Source organism: Pseudophryne corroboree, chromosome 4, assembly GCF_028390025.1.
Source record: "Pseudophryne corroboree isolate aPseCor3 chromosome 4, aPseCor3.hap2, whole genome shotgun sequence".
Classification (NCBI taxonomy): Eukaryota; Metazoa; Chordata; class Amphibia; order Anura; family Myobatrachidae; genus Pseudophryne; species Pseudophryne corroboree.
In genome coordinates, this window is record NC_086447.1 from 489,401,153 (window position 1) to 489,422,184 (window position 21,032).

At 45.0% G+C, this 21,032-nt stretch overlaps 1 protein-coding gene across 6 annotated transcripts in view; it reads left to right on the forward strand.

Annotated features, from left to right (window-relative positions):
• FIG4 (FIG4 phosphoinositide 5-phosphatase) overlaps positions 1–21,032 on the forward strand; it is a 665,438-nt gene that overhangs the window by 248,569 nt on the left and 395,837 nt on the right. The gene's annotated exons all lie outside the window — the stretch shown is intronic.

Consider the following 21,032-nt stretch of genomic DNA (forward strand, 5'->3'; position numbering starts at 1 on the left):
GATCTTAACGTGGAGTTGAGTTTCCTGAAATCACACTGGTTTGAACCACTCAAAACGGTGGAAGTAAAATATCTCACGTGGAAGGTGGTCATGCTATTAGCCTTGGCTTCGGCTAGGCGTGTGTCAGAATTGGCGGCTTTGTCACATAAAAGCCCTTATCTGGTTTTCCATGCGGATAGAGCAGAATTGCTGACCCGCCCACAATTTCTGCCGAAAGTGGTTTCATCCTTTCATATAAACCAACCTATTGTGGTGCCTGTGGCTACTACTGACTTGGAGGATTCCGAGTCACTGGATGTAGTCGGGGCTTTGAAGGTTTATGTAGCCAGAACGGCTAAGGTCAGGAAAACAGAATCTTTGTTTATCCTGTATGCTTCCAACAAGCTTGGGGCGCCTGCTTCAAAGCAAACTATTGCTCGCTGGATCTGTAACACGATTCAGCAGGCTCATTCTGCGGCTGGATTGCCGCTGCCTAAATCAGTTAAGGCCCATTCCACTAGGAAGGTGGGCTCTTCTTGGGCGGCTGCCCGAGGGGTCTCGTCATTACAGCTTTGCCGAGCGGCTACTTGGTCAGGTTAAAACACTTTTGCAAAGTTCTACAAGTTTGATACCCTGGCTGAGGAGGACCTTGTGTTTGCTCATTCGGTGCTGCAGAGTCATCCGCACTCTCCCGCCCGTTTGGGAGCTTTGGTATAATCCCCATGGTCCTTACGGAGTCCCCAGCATCCACTAGGACGTTAGAGAAAATAAGATTTTACTTACCGGTAAATCTATTTTCTCGTAGTCCGTAGTGGATGCTGGGCGCCCGTCCCAAGTGCGAACTTCTTCTGCAATACTTGTATATAGTTATTGCTTAAATAAGGGTTATGTTATGGTTGCGTCAGGGTTGATCTGATGCTCCGTTGTTGTTCATACTGTTAACTGGGTAAGTTTATCACAAGTTATACGGTGTGATTGGTGTGACTGGTATGAGTCTTGCCCTGGATTCCAAAATCCTTTCCTTGTACTGTCAGCTCTTCCGGGCACAGTTTCTCTAACTGAGGTCTGGAGGAGGGACATAGAGGGAGGAGCCAGAGCACACCAGTATCCAAATTCTTTCTTAAAGTGCCCTGTCTCCTGCGGAGCCCGTCTATTCCCCATGGTCCTTACGGAGTCCCCAGCATCCACTACGGACTACGCGAAATAGATTTACCGGTAAGTAAAATCTTATTTTCCTCATACATCTTTGCTGCAGTCTCACCAAACAACTACACTTGGCACGCCAGATTGCCGCTAAGACGCACAAGGAGACTGCTGATTTATTTGTGTGTGACTAAGAGGAATACCCAATTATCCACGGTACATTACTGCAGGTAATGATATCGGCCCAGGGCTATTCTATTAGCTTCTATTGCTACATCAGGTGCCGGCTCCTGACAGCTCCCGATGCAGCTGACCTCCGGCTCCCCGATCACATGATCGCTTCCCCATCATGTGACTGCCGCCAGGGTCAGGGGAAGAGAGGGGCTGCGGCACTGCTCCGGCTTCCCTGCCGGGGACTCGTCACTGAGTGCCAGCTCCAGGGCCGCGGCACACTCACTGCAGTCCCAGCCTGCTGCTGCTGCAGCAGGCATGGAAAACTGCAGGTCGCCGCTTCTCTGGGATTTTGTTTCAACCGAAAACGGGACTGTTTCTCCTGAAAATATACAGGTTTCACTGAACCTGTGTGTTTTCAGGAGGAAAGCTGTTTTTTTACAGGCTATCCTAATTGGATATAGAAGAAGCAAGTGTTGGTATTTATCTGTGTCCAGGGCGCGTAAAAAAAGAAAAAGGTAATGAAACTTAACACATCCCTTGTCAAATGGGTATACGATGTCTTCTCCAGGTTATGCAGGCCTATGAGTCCTTTCGTTCAGGTGAATCTTCTCGTTATAAATGGCTCCCAGTTCATGTCAAAATGGAGAGAAATAAGAGAGAAAAAAAATGTGTAGCACCGTTTACAACAGCTAGAATCGAGAATTAATTACGTGAACCTAACCTGAGGGGATTGGTGAAAAAAACTAGCAATAAAGATACCTTTACGGGAACCCACTTACTTGTTTCTGTGTGAGTGGGGTACGCCCTTAAAAACTTTCATTGTGTGGAATTCTCGATTCTAGCTGTTGTAAACGGTGCTACACATTTTTTTTCTCTCTTATTTCTCTCCATTTTGACATGAACTGGGAGCCATTTATAACGAGAAGATTCACCTGAACGAAAGGACTCATAGGCCTGCATAACCTGGAGAAGACATCGTATACCCATTTGACAAGGGATGTGTTAAGTTTCATTACCTTTTTCTTTTTTTACGCGCCCTGGACACAGATAAATACCAACACTTGCTTCTTCTATATATTGTTTTGGTAAAATCTGTGATTTTTACATAGGTATTTTGTCAGTGGACGGGCTGCTGTGCGCCAAACTTGTAGACCCTCCCTATTTTCTCTTTTTTTTTCTATCCTAATTGGATAGCCTGTAAAAAAAAAAAAAAAAGCATCGGTGAAACATCAGAAAAAAGTGCAAAATCTGTAATAGGATACTGCCCTTAGTCTATGAATCTTTACACAATGTGCTACAGATTTCTAATTGAATAGGAAAATATCACAGCAGCGAGTATGAAACCTGTGGTAACATGCATTTTTTTGAACTCGCATCTATTCATAATAATCCATTTTACCACAGTACATATCTATTTACAAGTAGCTGGTTTGTGTGTTGCTAGCATATTTATCTGACTCAACATAGACAAAAAAAAATGGCAATTGTATCATCACATCACCCTTTTCTACAGTTCAGTGCCATTGATTATAGTCTTGATACTTGAGTTGACAGTGGAAGCTTATAAGCCAATGATTCTTTCATTACGTCACATACTTTAAAGAAGTGTGCAATATACATGATTTGTACATGTGCATAAAATAGCTGATTGGTTCCAAGCTATGAAAAACTGCGCTCAGGAAGACTTAAGCAAATAATGTCAATCTGGATTGTTCCGCAGCTCATATATAATGAGCAGATAATTAGGTTATGCAAGATGGACTAAAAATGAAGAACATTGTATAGCTTGCTGTAGTCTTCTACACTTGCAATTTTGCTTACTTAGCCTTGCCGCTAGAAAGTAATAACAGTTCATGGGCAAGCTGCCACAAAAGGGTAAATGGTCTGGTCATTTCACTTTTGCTCCCTGGCAACAGTCCCTCCTCGCTTTCCTACCCCTTTAACCTACGTAACAGCAAAAAGTGGGTTGATTACACTTTACCTCAAGAAATACTTAAACATTTGCATTGCCAGTGTCAGTCTAAACAGTCTCTCATACTGTGTTTTGCTTCTGTAAATATTTCCAAAATCCCTTCAGTAGGTAAATTTAACAAGAAAAAAAAAAGGTCAATCGTGTTCCTTGACAGTCTTATACACACACACACACACACACACACACACACACACACACACACACACACACACACACACACACACACACCACAGACACACACACACACACACACACACACACACACCACACACCACACACCACACACACACACACCCACACACCACACACCACACAACACACACACACACACACACACGCATACTAATGTAAAACAAATGTCACCGTGTTACAGCTTTTCATTTACAGTCATTAAGAAAGTGCATATACTGGAGAACTTCTGGGGATGGCAACTGAAAATAAAATACAAATTATGTATCCCATATCGAAATATTTCGAAATACGGAATTTTTTGAGTGAGGCTGAGATAGTGAAACCTTTGTTTTCTGATGGCTCAATGTACATAACTTTGTTTAATACACAAAATTATTAAAAATATTGTATTAAATTACCTTCAGGCTGTGTGTATAAGGTGTATATGAAACATAAATGAATTGTGTGTACAGTATGTACACAAACTTTGTGCATTAAACAAAGTATATTATAACATTGGCTAAAATGACCTTCAGGCTGTGTGTATAAGGTGTATATGTAACATAAATGCATTCTGTGCTTAGACTTAGGTCCCATCACCATGATATCTCATTATGGTATGCAATTATTCCAAAATACGGAAAAATTCTATATCCAAAATACCTCTGGTCCCAAGCATTTTGGATAAGGGATACTCAACCTGTATTGTAAAAAAACAAAGCTCAGATATTCACTGCAGAAATATTTGCACAAAAACACATCTGAATGAGTTTCTACAGTATAAGCCAGTCTGCTGTCTGGGTATCATGATGATATTTTTATTGTGACTGACATGACCATTTTGTGTCAGGTCAGTCACTCTCCTCCCCAATGCTACTGAAGTGTGCAGTGCTACGGACCAGGCTGAGTCGGGGGCTTAGAGTAAGTGAACAGAGCATGGCTGCTGTAATATCGCTAAAAGAAAAAGATAATGAGAAATTATAGTATCCCCACAATCAATTAGAGTATTTGCATATATTGGGGGTTATTTAAGTTGGATTGCAGATTCTGCTAAAAAACAGTTTGATTGCTTGCAACTGTGGACGACCCACTGCAGGCAGGAACACCGCCGCCATGTTTTCCATCGGAGCGGCTGCGTGTGACGTCATGCAGCCGCCCCGAAAATGCAGCCGACCCACCCCTGTTTTCCCCACACCGTCCCTGCAACGGTCTATCCCCGCCCTGCGAACACCTGTACCTGTCAATCGGGCTGAAGCGTTCGCAGCAACCTGAATAGCCCCTATTGTTCATAAAATATCAGCAGGACAGATGATTTAGATATCAATCCCATCCCTGGTCATATCCTACATCATGCATTGTTGCTATGATCTCCAGGAGTAGTTTCTGGGTGCAGCTATAAAAAACAGTAGCACGAGCTGCATGTGTTACTGTTTATGGGTCTCATTCAGATCCGGATGCAAGCGCCCAATGTTTGACTTATGCGCATGTATCCTGATGGTCACTGCCGACGTACACATATAGGAACTGCATGGAGATTATTGCAGTTCCAGTAGGCATACCTGCACAGTGATGGGGGTTCTGTTTAGTCGGCAGGCGTGTAGGTATGTTGGGGGGTGTGCCAGTGTTAGGGACTGCATCAGAAAACCAGTTCCTCTGATCCCGTCAGCCAAATTCTGAGTAATCATAAGATTGCACAAAAGTCCGATGGTGCAGCCGATGTCTGCTTGATGGTGCGCCTTTGTGCGCACCAAGGCATATTAGAGCTACAGCCGATGGGCTTCTCAATAGACAGGCTTTCAACAGCAGCGTTCGCATCATTTCACAGTAGCAGATTCGACAAACATCGCAGCTACTACGGCTTAGCATCCACCTCTGATTCAGGCCCTATGTTATAACAAAGCTTTTGTAGTATCACTGTATTCATTTAGGAGTCTACATGGTTTTTTGTTTTTGGATTGCCTTGCTTGCAGTTACTTAATCGTATCATTTTCCAAAGTATGTAATTGGTCATGGTGATTATAGTATACTTGACTGCATTTTGGTTACTGATGCTACAATTTTAGCTATGAAAGAAAAAAAAATGTAGGTTGAAAACTATATCAATTATGTGACAATTAAAATGTTTTCCTGTTATTAATAGTCTTCTTCCGTAAAAGGGACCAATAGCCAAAATTCAAGTAAGAAAGAAGCAATTCCTTGGAAATAGCTGACTTGAAGTGAAGGATACTTTCTGGTTTTATTTATAGACTCAGTTGTCAGATGCAGAATGCAAGGATCTGGCTCACCAGGCTCTGACATGTGACTTGCTAAGTGTTTTTTTTTTTTTATCCTGGCGATTGTAGTGTGTAGGAAAATGTGCTCTCACTGACCGCGCTAGTATTTCAGCATTAATGCATTTCTGTAGTAACTGAAATGCATGATTCCCTGTTAAGCTCAAACCTGCGTTATGAGACCATTTATGTTTAGCAATTTGGAATGTATCAATTATTTTTTTTTGTCTAGAAAGGTCAGTGGTGTTTACAAACATGTGCTCAGGATATATTCATCAATGCTGTATAGAAGATTAAAGTCACGTTTGGTGACAAACATGGTTTTATTGTTATTTTTCAGTGCTAGTAAAGACTGGGTCAGCCATCCAGAGTGAAGGTTCATTTAGCCATTCAAAATTAGGCCAGTGCAATGACCTACCGAGTTCTTTTCATACTCAAAATGTTCAGAAATTAGTAATGCTTGTAATTTTCTTTTTTTATGTCTTGAAAGGTCAATGGTTTGTACAGATGTGCTTGGAATATGCATTCATGCTGTGTAAAAGCTTGAAGTCACGTTTGGTGACAAAACATTTAGTTTCTCTATCGTCCTAGTGGATGCTGGGGTTCCTGAAAGGACCATGGGGAATAGCGGCTCCGCAGGAGACAGGGCACAAAAGTAAAGCTTTCCGATCAGGTGGTGTGCACTGGCTCCTCCCCCTATGACCCTCCTCCAAGCCAGTTAGATTTTTGTGCCCGGCCGAGAAGGGTGCAATCTAGGTGGCTCTCCTAAAGAGCTGCTTAGAAAAGTTTAGCTTAGGTTTTTTATTTTACAGTGAGTCCTGCTGGCAACAGGATCACTGCAACGAGGGACTTAGGGGAGAAGAAGTGAACTCACCTGCGTGCAGGATGGATTGGCTTCTTGGCTACTGGACATCAGCTCCAGAGGGACGATCACAGGTACAGCCTGGATGGTCACCGGAGCCTTGCCGCCGGCCCCCTTGCAGATGCTGAAGTAAGAAGAGGTCCAGAATCGGCGGCAGAAGACTCCTCAGTCTTCTAAAGGTAGCGCACAGCACTGCAGCTGTGCGCCATTTTCCTCTCAGCACACTTCACACGGCAGTCACTGAGGGTGCAGGGCGCTGGGAGGGGGGCGCCCTGGGAGGCAAATGAATACCTATTTTGGCTAAAAATACCTCACATATAGCCTCCGGAGGCTATATGGAGATATTTAACCCCTGCCAGAATCCGTTAAGAGCGGGAGACGAGGCCGCCGAAAAAGGGGCGGGGCCTATCTCCTCAGCACACAGCGCCATTTTCCCTCACAGAAAGGCTGGAGGGAAGGCTCCCAGGCTCTCCCCTGCACTGCACTACAGAAACAGGGTTAAAACAGAGAGGGGGGGCACTAATTTGGCGTTAGAAATATATAAAAAAGATGCTATAAGGGAAAACACTTATATAAGGTTGTCCCTATATAATTATAGCGTTTTTGGTGTGTGCTGGTAAACTCTCCCTCTGTCTCTCCAAAGGGCTAGTGGGTCCTGTCCTCTATCAGAGCATTCCCTGTGTGTGTGCTGTGTGTCGGTACGTGTGTGTCGACATGTATGAGGACGATGTTGGTGAGGAGGCGGAGCAATTGCCTGTAATGGTGATGTCACTCTCTAGGGAGTCGACACCGGAATGGATGGCTTATTTAGGGAATTACGTGATAATGTCAACACGCTGCAAGGTCGGTTGACGACATGAGACGGCCGACAAACAATTAGTACCGGTCCAGACGTCTCAAAAACACCGTCAGGGGTTTTAAAACGCCCGTTTACTTTAGTCGGTCGACACAGACACAGACAGGGACACTGAATCCAGTGTCGACGGTGAATAAACAAACGTATTCCTTATTAGGGCCACACGTTAAAGGCAATGAAGGAGGTGTTTCATATTTCTGATACTACAAGTACCACAAAAGAGGGTATTATGTGGGATGTGAAAAAACTACCGTAGTTTTTCCTGAATCAGATAAATTAAATAAAGTGTGTGATGATGCGTGGGTTCCCCCCGATAGAAAATTATGGGCGGTATACCCTTTCCCGCCAGAAGTTAGGGCGCGTTGGGAAACACCCCTTAGGGTGGATAAGGCGCTCACACGCTTATCAAAACAAGTGGCGGTACCGTCTATAGATAGGGCCGTCCTCAAGGACCAGCTGACAGGAGGCTGGAAAATATCATAAAAAGTATATACACACATACTGGTGTTATACTGCGACCAGCGATCGCCTCAGCCTGGATGTGCAGAGCTGGGGTGGCTTGGTCGGATTCCCTGACTAAAAATATTGATACCCTTGACAGGGACAGTATTTTATTGACTATAGAGCATTTAAAGGATGCATTTCTATATATGCGAGATGCACAGAGGGATATTTGCACTCTGGCATCAAGAGTAAATGCGATGTCCATATCTGCCAGAAGATGTTATGGACACGACAGTGGTCAGGTGATGCAGATTCCAAACGGCACAAAGGTGTATTGCCGTATAAAGGAAGAGGAGTTATTTGGGGTCGGTCCATCGGACCTGGTGGCCACGGCAACTGCTGGAAAATCCGCCGTTTTTACCCTAAGTCACATCTCTGCAGAAAAAGACACCGTCTTTTCAGCCTCAGTCCTTTCGTCCCTATAAGATCATATCTGCCCAGGGATAGAGGAAAGGGAAGAAGACTGCAGCAGGCAGCCCATTCCCGGGAACAGAAGCGTTCCACCGCTTCTGACAAGTTCTCAGCATGGCGCTGAGACCGTACAGGACCCCTGGATCCTACAAGTAGTATCCCAGGGGTACAGATTGGAATGTCGAGACGTTTCCCCTTCGCAGGCTCCTGAAGTCTGCTTTACCAAGGTCTCCCTCCGACAAGGAGGCAGTATGGGAAAAAATTCACAAGCTGTATTCCCAGCAGGTGATAATTAAATTACCCCTCCTACTACAACACTTACAAAGGTTCAAATCAAGATGGAGTCACTCAGAGCAGTGATAACGAACCAGGAAGAAGGGGACTATATAGCGTCCCGGGACATCAGGGATGCTTACCTCTATGTCCCAAATTTGCCCTTCTCACTAAGGGTACCTCAGGTTCGTGGTGCAGAACTGTCACTATCAGTTTCAGACGCTGCCGTTTGGATTGTCCACGGCACCCCGGGTCTTTACCAAGGTAATGGCCGAAATGATGATTCTTCTTCGAAGAAAAGGCGTCTTAATTATCCCTTACTTGGACGATCTCCTGATAAGGGCATAGTCCAGGGAACAGTTGGAGGTCGGAGTAGCACTATCTCGGATACTGCTACAACAGCACGGGTGGATTCTAAATATTCCAAAATCGCAGCTGATCCCGACGACACGTCTGCTGTGCCTAGGGATGATTCTGGACACAGTCCAGAAAAAGGTGTTTCTCCCGGAAGAGAAAGCCAGGGAGTTATCCGAGCTAGTCAGGAACCTCCTAAAAACAGTGCATCATTGCACAAGGGTCCTGGTAAAAATGGTGGCTTCCTACGAAGCAATTCCATTCGGCAGATTTCACGCAAGAACTTTTCAGTGGGATCTGCTGGACAAATGGTCCGGATCGCATCTTCAGATGCATCAGCGGATAACCCTATATCCAAGGACAAGGGTGTCTCTCCTGTGGTGGTTATAGAGTGCTCATCTTCTAGAGGGCCGCAGATTCGGCATTCAGGATTGGATGCTGGTGACCACGGAGCCCAGCCCGAGAGGCTGGGGAGCAGTCACACAAGGAAAAAATTTCCAGGGAGTGTGATCAAGTCTGGAGACTTTTCTCCACATAAATATACTGGAGCTAAGGGTAAATTTATAATGCTCTAAGCTTAGCAAGACCTCTGCTTCAAGGTCAGCCGGTATTGATCCAGTGGGAAAAACATCACGGCAGTCGCCCACGTAAACAGACAGGGCGACACAAGAAGCAGGAGGGCAATGGCAAAAACTGCAAGGACTTTTCGCTGGGCGGAAAATCATGTGATAGCACTGTCAGCAGTGTTTCATCCCGGGAATGGAAACTGGGAAGCAGATTTCCTCAGCAGGCACGACCTCCACCCGGGAGAGTGGAAGTTTTTTCCACATGATTGTAAACCGTTGGGAAATACCAAAGGTGGACATGATGGCGTCCCGTCTGAACAAAAAAACGGGACAGGTATTGCGCCAGGTCAAGAGACCCTCAGGCAATAGCTGTGGACGTTCTGGTAACACCGTGGGTGTACCAGTCGGTGTATGTGTTCCCTCCTCTGCTTCTCATACCTAAGGTGCTGAGAATTATAAGACGTAGAGGAGTAAGAACTATACTCATGGCTCCGGATTGGCCAAGAAGGACTTGGTACCCGGAACTTCAAGAGATGCTTACAGAGGTCTTATGGCCTCTGCCGCTAAGAAGGGACTTGCTTCAGCAAGTACCATGTCTGTTCCAAGACTTACCGCAGCTGCGTTTGTCGGCATGGCGGTGGAAAGCCGGATCCTAAGGGAAAAAGGCATTCCGGAAGAGGTCATTCCTACCCTGGTCAAAGCCAGAAAGGAGGTGACCGCACAACATTATCACCACATGTGGCGAAAATATGTTGCGTGGTGTGAGGCCAGGAAGGCCCCACAAAGAAATTTCAACTCGGTCGTTTCCTGCATTTCCTGCAAACAGGAGTGTCTATGGGCCTCAAATTGGGGTCCATTAAGGTTCAAATTTCGGCCCTGTCGATTTTCTTCCAGAAAGAATTGGCTTCAGTTCCTGAAGTCCAGAAGTTTGTCAAGGGAGTATTGCATATACAACCCCCTTTTGTGCCTCCAGTGGCACTGTGGGATCTCAACGTAGTTCTGGGATTCCTCAAATCACATTGGTTTAAAACCAGTCAAATCTGTGGATTTGAAGCATCTCACATGAAAAGTGACCATGCTCTTGGCCCTGGCCTGGACCAGGCGAGTGTCAAATTGGTGGTTTTTTCTCAAAAAAGCCCATATCTGTTTGTCCATTCGGACAGGGCAGAGCTGCGGACTCGTCCCCAGTTCTCTCCCTAAGGTGGTGTCAGTGTTTCACCTGAACCAGCTTATTGTGGTGCCTTGCACCTACTAGGGACTTGGAGGACTCCAAGTTGCTAGATGTTGTCAGGGCCCTGAAAATATGTTCCAGGACGGCTGGAGTCAGGAAAACTGACTTGCTGTTATCCTGTATGCACCCAAAAAACTGGGTGCTCTTGCTTCTAAGCAGACTATTGCTAGTTGGATGTGTAATACAATTCAGCTTGCACATTCTGTGGCAGGCCTGCCACAGCCAAAATATGTAAATGCCCATTCCACAAGGAAGGTGGGCTCATCTTGGGCGGCTGCCCGAGGGGTCTCGGCTTTACAACTTTGCCGAGCAGCTACTTGGTCAGGGGCAAACACGTTTGCTAAATTCTACAAATTTGATACCCTGGCTAAGGAGGACCTGGAGTTCTCTCATTCGGTGCTGCAGAGTCATCCGCACTCTCCCGCCCGTTTGGGAGCTTTGGTATAATCCCCATGGTCCTTTCAGGAACCCCAGCATCCACTAGGACGATAGAGAAAATAAGAATTTACTTACCGATAATTCTATTTCTCGGAGTCCGTAGTGGATGCTGGGCGCCCATCCCAAGTGCGGATTATCTGCAATACTTGTACATAGTTACAAAAATCGGGTTATTATTGTTGTGAGCCATCTTTTCAGAGGCTCCGCTGTTATCATACTGTTAACTGGGTTTAGATCACAAGTTGTACGGTGTGACTGGTGTGGCTGGTATGAGTCTTACCCGGGATTCAAAATTCCTCCCTTATTGTGTACGCTCGTCCGGGCACAGTACCTAACTGGCTTGGAGGAGGGTCATAGGGGGAGGAGCCAGTGCACACCACCTGATCGGAAAGCTTTACTTTTGTGCCCTGTCTCCTGCGGAGCCGCTATTCCCCATGGTCCTTTCAGGAACCCCAGCATCCACTACGGACTCCGAGAAATAGAATTATCGGTAAGTAAATTCTTATTTTTTCTTTCCTGTAGGAGTACCATTATAGACTTTGTCAGGTCTCCAGCGCATAAGAATGATTTAACTGCTAAAAATGGGCAAAGCACCTACAGTACCTAGTTCTTTTCATACTTAAATAACATTTGATCTGGTTTAAGTGTTTTTAGATTGTTGCTTATTATGAATAATGAATAAAACGGAATGTGTGTCTCCTCACTCACACACATTCTGTTTGCTCCAAATAAAAAAAGTAACCCTGGTTTAGTATAACTCGGTAATGGATAAGGTTTTCCCGCATATATTGTTTTAATAACTCATCTATGGTTGCTGTGTGCAATTAACTTAATGATCAATTTGCTTGTACAGTTGCATGGACTTACTTGGCAGTCATTATATTTTATTATATAGTAAAAGTCATTCAAGATCAATAAAGGGGTGTTGGAGCATGCACAACATCCTCCTCTAGTCCACCTATCAACATTTTAAGCCATTGCTATAATCAGGTAGTGGAAAAACTAGAAACAAAAATATAAACTCACGTGAACCACAACATGTGGCCAATATGTCCTATATTCATTGTGGCATTAAGGCCCAGATCTGTCAAGCCTTGAAGAGTGATAAATTGCACGGTGACAAACCAATCAGCTCCTAACTGTCATTTTCAAACATAGCCTGTAACATGACATTTAGGACCTGGTTAGTTGCTACTTTATTACCGTGCAATTTATCACTGTCCAAGGTTTGATAAATCTGGGCCTGAAGGCCCATACACACTGGGCGATTATGAGCTGAAAGCAGCTCACTTTTGGTGTGTTGAGCTGCTTTCAGCTCAAAGCCGCCCAATGTGTATGAATAAGCAATGAGCGGTGAGCACTGATGCGCGCTCCCGCTTCATCGCTGGCGGCCGCCATTCATCTGCTGGTATTACCAGTAGATGAACGGCGGGGTGAGCGGCTTTCCATAGCGTCCTGCTATGGAAAGCCGTTCACCCCCGCTGACATCGCTGGGCAGTGGGGAAAAGCGCTCAGTGTGTATGCACTGAGCGATTTTCAGCCCAGCGATGTCAGCGATCATCGCTGTGCATACACGCTGGGCAAAAACACCCAGTGTATATGCACCTTAAGTCTACTAATGTGTTTGTGCAGTAGAAATATTACATCTGCATGATTGTTGATAGTCCTTGAGCCTAATTCCAAATGTTCCATCATATCTACTTGGTTCAAAGCTAGTGAATGTGAAGGCCATACATACGGATAATCTCTTTGTCACTCATCAAACCATTGGGAGTACACACATGCTCTGTGTATGCAACAAATCAGAAATTATTATTGATGTTACCTTCAAAGGGATTAATTGCATTTAAGTCAGGCTGGGCCCCATAGCAACATATTGAAGGGGCTCCTGGCCCAGAGCTTCTAGAGAGACTCCCCTTCACAGCAGTTGTTAATTTTATGCCCCATAATAGTGCCCTATTTAATTTTTCTGAACCATAGTAGTGCATTAGTTAATGTTATGTCACATTGTAGTGCTGCCAGTAAACATTACGCAACAAAGTACATTATAACATACAGTGCCCCTAGTTCATATTATGCCACACTATAATGCCCCCAGTTCAGGGCCGTAACTACGTGTGTGCCAAGTGGGCTTGGCACACAGCGCAGTTGCCCTGAGGGCGCACGGCCAGCGGCATGTAATGAGTCAAATTGACTCATTACATGCCGCCTCTGCTGTGTGCGCCGTGCGCCGCGCTGGAGGGAGAAGAGACCAGCGCCGGGCAGCGGACAAGGAGGAGGAGGGAGGGGGAGCAGGGAGCCGCAGCAGCGCTATTTCATTGGTAGTAAGCGCCGCTGCAGCATGCCCCTCTCCTTCTGTATTGGCTGCCCGGCGCTGCTATGGATGCTGGGATGCGGTTCCTTCATCCCAGCATCCACAGCAGCGCCAGGCAGCCAATACGGAAGAAGAGGGGGATGCTGCAGCGGCGCTTACTACCAATGACATAGCGCTGCTGCGGCTCCCTGCTCCCCCTCCCTCCTCCTCCTCCTCACCTCACTGCCTGCACCGAGAGGGAGATGCCAGCACGAGTAGCCTGTCAGTGGGGATAAGGTAAGTATATCCCTCTCTCTCTTTCTCTCTTTCTCTCTCTCTCTCTGTGTAAAAAGGGGGCCTGGCTGCCGCAATGTGTAAAAAGGGGTCCTGGCTGCCGCAATGTGTAAAAAGGGGTCCTGGCTGCCGCAATGGGGGACTGGCTGCCGCAATGTGTAAAAAGGGGTCCTGGCTACCGCAATGGGGGACTGGCTGCCGCAATGTGTTAAAAGGGGGCCTGGCTGCCGCAATGTGTAAAGAGGGGGCCTGGCTGCCGCAATGTGTAAAAAGGGGTCCTGGCTGCCGCAATGTGTAAAAAGGGGTCCTGGCTGCCGCAATGTGTAAAAAGGAGGACTGGCTGCCGCAATGTGTAAAAAGGGGTCCTGGCTGCCGCAATGTGTAAAAAGGGGTTCTGGCTGCCGCAATGTGTAAAAAGGGGTCCTGGCTGCCGCAATGTGTAAAAAGGGGGACTGGCTGCTGCAATGTGTAAAAAGGGGGACTGGCTGCCATAATGTGTAAAAAGGGGGAATGGCTGCCGCAATGTGTAAAAAGGGGGCCTGGCTGCCGCAATGTGTAAAAAGGGGGCCTGGCTGCCGCAATGTGTAAAGAGGGGGCCTGGCTGCCGCAATGTGTAAAAAGGGGGCCTGGCTGCCGCAATGTGTAAAAAGGGGTCCTGGCTGCCGCAATGTGTAAAAAGGAGGACCGGCTGCCGCAATGTGTAAAAAGGGGTCCTGGCTGCCGCAATGTGTAAAAAGGGGTCCTGGCTACCGCAATGTGTAAAAAGGGGGACTGGCTGCCGCAATGTGTAAAAAGGGGGACTGGCTGCCATAATGTGTAAAAAGGGGGAATGGCTGCCGCAATGTGTAAAAAGGGACTGGCTGCCGCAATGTGTAAAAAGGGGTCCTGGCTGCCGCAATGTGTAAAGAGGGGGCCTGGCTGCCGCAATGTGTAAAAAGGGGGACTGGCTGCCGCAATGTGTAAAAAGGGGGACTGGCTGCCGCAATGTGTAAAAAGGGGGACTGGCTGCCGCAATGTGTAAAGAGGGGGCCTGGCTGCCGCAATGTGTAAAAAGGGGGACTGACTGCCGCAATGTGTAAAAAGGGGGCCTGGCTGCCGCAATGTGTAAAAAGGGGGCCTGGCTGCCGCAATGTGTAAAAAGGGGGACTGGCTGCCGCAATGTGTAAAAAGGGGGACAGTCTGCTGTAATGTGTAAAAAGGGGGACGCTGTCTGCTGTAATGTATAAAAGGGGCTCTACCTGGTGTAGTGGCGCTACTGTGCAGCGTAATTTGAATAATGTAGACTACTGTGCACCGTAGTATGAATTGCTATTATTTTGTGGCCACGCCCCTTCCCCGTGAAGCCACTCCCCTATAAATTTTTCACGCGCCTATGGGGCGCACTGCCCCTATCTTACATGGGGGGGGGGGGCACTGTCGTTTCTTGCACACAACGCTAAAATGCCTAGTTACGGCACTGCCCCAGTTCATATTATGTCACACTATAGTGCCTCCACTTCATATTGTGATGCATTACAATGCCCCAGTTCATATTATGTAACATTACAATGCCCTCCAGGTAATTTTATACCACATTACAATAAGCAGGTCCAGGGTTTACCAACATATATTGGCTGACCCTAAAACTAAAGTTTGTAAGGACCCATATGTATCACTCAATGGTGAAAAATGTATATAACACATGTTACTTTGGCAATGAAAGTTGGCCCCTCTCAGTGCTGGGCCCCACAGCAGCTGCACTCCCTGCACCTACGGTAGCTACGCCCCTGCCCATAATACTTCAAAACCAATATACTGTAATCCTCCAGTACTGGAACTTAACATTCAGTACTATAGTTCTTTATTTTGGTGGCACAGGAGCATACATCTGTTTGTTGAGAACTTGGGGGTCTATTTACTAATCCTTGAATGGAGATAAAGTGGACGGAGATAAAGTACCAGCCAATCAGCTCCTAACTGTCATGTCCCAGGCTGGGTTTAAAAAATGACAGTTACGAGATGGTTGGCTGGTACTTTGGGGACATTTACTAAGCAGTGTTAAGAGCAGAGAAGTGAGCCAGTGGAGAAGTTGCCCATGGCAACCTATCAGCACTGAAGTAACATCTATAATTTGCATACTATAAAATGATACAGAGCTGCTGATTGGTTGATGGTGCAACTTCTCCACTGGCTCACTTCTCTGCTCTTATCACTGCTTGGTAAATGTCCCCCTTTATCTTCGTGCACTTTATCTCCATCTAAGGCTTAGTAAATAGACCTCTTAATGGCTAATTCTGAGCACGTCACCTTTTTAATGATCAGTAGTCCATTATACCATCAGTTGTACATTATACCATCACACCATCAGTAGTCCATTGCCTTTTTGCATCATTGACCTTGCACACATGTATTACGGAGTATGACAACCGATTTATGCACTGCAATCAGACTTTAATATTTTGCACTGTATAGTTCTTGTTGGTCTGTTTTTGATTAAAGTGGCTGTGTGTGCACAGGTTAGATATTGCAGTAATTTGATTTACAGTTGTTCAGTTGCTGTTCCTTGCACTTCAGATGAATGGACAGATATCACAATCCTGGTATATGCGCTTCTGTTCTCTACTGATTCTTCTGATGTTTTCCATGGGGTTCTATGCTGACTGAGTCTTCGACAATGCTGCCACAACTGAATCTTCTGACAAATGCACCCTTATATTTGCCATTTTTTTCATAGTCACTGAGGTGTCCTCTAGCAGTCATGCTAGTAATAATTATAGAGATCCAGGACAGTCCATCATCCTTACACACAACTAACAATTCTGGGATGTTATTTACTTGATTGATGCAGTGCAGAAGTCCTTTTTTCAGTATGCTTTCTACACCTCAATAACCCATGTGTTTACATTTTTTGGCCCACTAGTTCTTGTTGCCAGAATTATAATAATTTGTTCCACTGACTTCACACCTGTCATTAAAATGTGCAGCAGTATATAGCAGGTATAAGTCTGAGGCATGATAAAATATTTGATAGCATTTGAAACGTGACACGAGCATATTGGGCCAAATTCAGATGTGCTTGGAGTTGCTATCACTGTGGCTTCCTTGGAAGCAGCAGTGATAGCGCTGTATGGTCATGCAGCAGGAGGTGTCTATGACAAGCAGTAGCGTCCTGCTGCAGTAGTGATCCGAGCTACATATTATCAAAGCTCTCGCCCACCATCAACTGGCTTGCGGCACCCCATGGTGTTGCAGGACCCATTCGCGCATGCGCAAAGTACAGAAAATCTGAACTTTATGACGTTGGGTGCAGCTCCAACCGCATCTGAATCAGGCACATGATATCAAAATTCTTTTCTGGACACAGCCTTAGAAAGAAGGTAATTTTAGGGAAACATTTTAAAATGTATACGTGATGGAGGAAACCGAGGAATACAGAAAAAAAATATAAAGGTGAAAAGCCTATTTAATACTAACTATATATATATATATATATATATATATATATATATTCTGGAAATCAAGAGTGAACATTAAATAAAAAAATCTCATTTGTTCAGCTGTAAGAAAAGACAGGACACATGATCTCAACTCAGTTTTTTGGCCGGGAGATATGAAAATAATTTAATTGATCTAAATCAAGCACAGATTTGACTTTCTTTCCAAACTAAGCTGTGCTTCCTGCCACCCTTGTATCTCAATAGAGCTCCATTTCTGAAACGTTCCACCTTGTCTTGCTTGTAAGATAAATTACCATTTTTTAAATTCTTCTAGTAATACATACAATGCTAAAAATGTTGCAGGATGATAAAAGAGAGGTACCTGTCTACCTCTGCATTTTGCAACTCTATGGCCTTGCCAAAGATCTTCATAATCAAATTAAAATCGCAGCAATGTGCGGTCACAGTACTGACACTGGCATCTCGATGGTCATGATCCTGACAGGGATGAGGTAAGTATTCAATCTCTCCCCCCTACCACCTCTATCCCTCCCTTACCACAGCCTAACCCTAACCTCCCCTTCCCCCTTAGTACCTAAACCTAACCCGTCCCCCTTTTCCGCAGCCAAATCTTAACACTGCTGGCTATATTAACCTTCGGGATCCCGGCATAGGTATTATGATGGGTGTCGGGATTCTAGCATCGGTATTTTGACTGCCGGGATCTTGAACGTATACCAGTATGCAAATGTATCTTCCTGTTTTGGGATTTGGTACAAAATGCCAATGGTTAGAATCCCAACAGCGGTAAACCAATGGTCACAATGCCAACGGATCCCGGTGAGTATTCTGACCCTAGCCCTAAGCCTAATGGTCCCCACCAGCAGCCTATCTCTTACCGTCCCTTCTTAAAGCTAACCCTAAAACTAAACCTAACTCTAACACTCACCATTGGGATCCGTCTGCATTGTGACGATCGGTATTCTGACTACATCCCCCTGTTTTTCCATGAGTTCAACACAAAACGAGTTCTAGTTCTATTTCCCCATATAGAGGGCCTGATTAAGGGCCACATGGGCTTGGGCTGAGAATTACCAAGTGCCTATTGTGAGCAGCAGAAGCGGTGTAGCCAGTGCTTTGTTAGTATTGCAAGTGCCATCATTTTGTGGGTAAAATAGAAATACAGTTTTGATACATGTGATTTATGGAAGTCCTTACATGAATACTGGTGCCCTGTTAGAGACTTTCACTCTTCTCACTCCAAATTAATACAGTATGCAGTGCCATCCTTAGTGATGGTATTCCACGGGCTGTATGTTGAATCTGAGTCACTAAACTGTAGTGCGGGCAGTCTAGAGGGAGAAGCACCCTGACCTACTTAATTACTTCGGTTTCCCATCATATTTTATGGTTTTGTGTATAATCAGTAATTATAGATTTTGCATAAATCATTATGGCCACTCCACATGTCCTTTGCCACATGCCATCAGACCACCCCTACATGCCCCTTAATTTAAATGCTCATCAGACAATGATACATGCCCCCTTAGACCTGCCCACATGTCTGGTAACCTGTTTGCTGTGGATGACGAGAGAGGCTCGTCATCTGCATATACTCATAAATTGCAGATGATGAGTCCCAGTCATCATCCGAATAGAGGGGTTCCACTGCCACAAAAACACAATTCCCTTCCCCACTGACTGTCTGCTAACTAATCCAGGATTCATGTGTTTTTAGTGTGAAAATGTGTGAGTGTCGGGTACCACCATCAGACAATACATTGCAGGAGATTTTAATGCTGGTAACTGAATTCCACCCTATGGGAGTTATCCAATTACCCGCGGTCAATTTACTGCAGGTAATTATATCCCGGGTGCTATCCAGTTAGCCCCAATAAATCAGCGTGTCACGGCTTATTGGGGATTTTGTTTCAGGCAGGCAAAACCAAATCCCCAAAAGCAGCCCTGTTTTATATGGGAAAACAAGGCTGTGGCCGGCAAAAACACACAGGTTTCACTGAACGTGTGTGCTTTGTGAGAATTTTTTTTTTTTAGTTACGGTCAGTCCATATTGGATAGCCTGTAAAACAAATGTCAGTGAGACATCGGGAAAAATACCCAATGTTTTATAGTGGATACTTGGATACCCCATACTGTATGTGTTTGAATCAAGACCGCAAAATAAACAAAATAAAAAAAAGAGAATTTTATGTTTATTTGTCAAAACCTACACATACAATTCTGCTTTTTACTATTCTGGAAATGTGGATTAGTGTTTCTGTGTGGTATTTAAAAGAAAACAAAAATCACATTTGCTTTTGTTTCTCTCTTGAAATTCAATAAAAAAAAAAAAAAGTCACATCCCAGGTGACTGTGCAGTCCTGCTCTGTCCTATTGTAATTTGATAGGAAATCTGGATGAGGGGAGTGGTTGGCCTTAGTGGGTGCAATATTTCAGTGTTTGGAAGATGGAGTGCTACTGACACTGGTAGGTGGGGGTTATGCCACTAGGCCTCTATTACCATTAAAGGGGGGGGAGAGAGGGGGGGGGGGCGATATATTATGAACATAGGCACACTAAAATATTTAAAGCAAGTTTTAAAAAGATTCTCTTCACTTGATTTAAAAAAGAAATAAACAATTTTTTAAGACCTTTTTTGGGGAAAAAAATCATCAGTTCAGTGGTTAATATACACTCAGACCTCCTCATGCCCCTTTAATGTTGCTAAGACCTCTCACATGCCCCTTGAATGCCCATCAGTTTCCCCCACATTCCCTCAGACCTCTCCATCTCCTTTTATATGCCCATTAGATCCCCCCACGTGCCCTCTGTCCTTGTAGAGAGAGACACACAGAAGTCTCCTTTGGTTTTAAGTGAAATCTGTCTGGCACAGACCGCCTCCGAAAGCCATTTAACCGGTATTAATTTCGGACTCTCCATACACCTACTTAGGTGCATTCCAAATGTGAAAGTTACAGGTAGAAACTTCATAATAATTACTTAGAAAGCCTGCCTTTGAATTGCATGTTGGGCATCATTGCAATATTGTTCCAATTGTCATTTCATAAAGATTCTTACGATTTAAAGTAACAAACAAATAAATAAATAAATCACATTTTATCTTAAATCTAGCAGATAAAATAGGTTTTTCAGAAAACTATTATTTTATCTACTGCCATAATTGTGATATTTTAGCATGTGTTACAGAAATACTTGCCCTACATACAGTATTGTAGATTTCTACAGGATTGTCCATTTTTCATACTAATTATCAACAAAGGATACTTACAGGAGCAATGTGCTCCATACCTTTTCACTGTGGCATCATGTTTCCAGCAATGTTTTTGGAAAGATGATCCATGCAGAGAAGACAGCAAATACTCTCGTAACAGTGCCATCTATGCCACTAGGTCCTTACATTGCAGTGGAACGGCTCAGTGGAGGAGGAGCAGACGAAGGGTCGGGAGCGCACCTCCTACTGTATGTGCTGTGCACAGAATGAGGCTGTGCCTTGGTACTCACTATGTACAGTAAATACAGTAGCCACATGCTGCCTCTATTGAGTAATAGGCAACATGCAGCCAGTTGTGCAGGGTAAAGGGAGCTATCCCAAGAAGCATCTTCCTGGTGCAGAACATGTGCTTTGCCAGATTGTGTTGGTCTCAGTGAGACTGTTGCTTGAGCAGTAACTGCTCACTGTGTGGCCAGATGGGGAGCTGGTCATCATCATGCAGTCTTAACGATGGTCCTGTTTTTATGTGGATGCCTGGTGCTGAAGTCCTATCCACAACAATATTTATTTGGCCCTGTCCATATGCCATAGAT